Here is an 809-nt window from a genome sequence, read left to right on the forward strand (position 1 = left end):
GGCAATGACACCTCGGTCTCACGCCATTTCCGCTCTACCTGTCCGTGTTCAGATTGTCCTTGCACAGGGGCCATCCGGACTCCTGTTTGTGCCGTGAACAGGGATTAATCTTCTCTCTTCGCTCCTTTGCACCACATGGGCTCAACTCTCCTCCCCTCTTCATCTAAGCTCCTCCTCTTGCCTCTCTCTCTCCCTCCCTCCTACTTCCTCCCAACCTCCCTCCTACTTCCTCCCACCCTCCTCTCCTCTCTTGCTCTGATTTCTACTTCTCCACCCCTACTCTCTTTCTCTCTTCTTTCATACCCACCTTCCCTTTCCCACCTTCATCATCAACCCTCCTTCATAAGCCCACCCCACGCCTACACATTCCTACCCCACTTTCCCTATCCTTCCCATCCCACCCCATCCCATCCCCTGCACCCTCTCCCACATACCCCACCTCTACCCCACTCTTTGCCTACCCACATACCCTACCTCTTTCCCCACCCTCAGCCTAATCCACAGGCCAAAGGTGTTCTCCCATCAGGATAATGCTTAGTCACATACAGCGAGGATGACATTCCAAAGGTTGGAGCAGTTTGAATGAGAAACAATGCCCCATCCGCCATATTCACTGGACATTGCCCCATTCGATTATCATTTATTCTGCAGTCTTCAAAATTATTTAGATGGAAAAAATATGAATTCTGTAGATGAGGTCAGAACAGTACTAGAAGAGTATTTTTCATGATGGACAAGTGAATTTTGGAAGAGGGGCCTTACAAGTCTACCAGAAAGATGGAAGAGCATTGTAGAAAATGAAGGAGAGT

Source organism: Octopus bimaculoides, chromosome 1, assembly GCF_001194135.2.
Source record: "Octopus bimaculoides isolate UCB-OBI-ISO-001 chromosome 1, ASM119413v2, whole genome shotgun sequence".
Taxonomy (NCBI): Eukaryota; Metazoa; Mollusca; class Cephalopoda; order Octopoda; family Octopodidae; genus Octopus; species Octopus bimaculoides.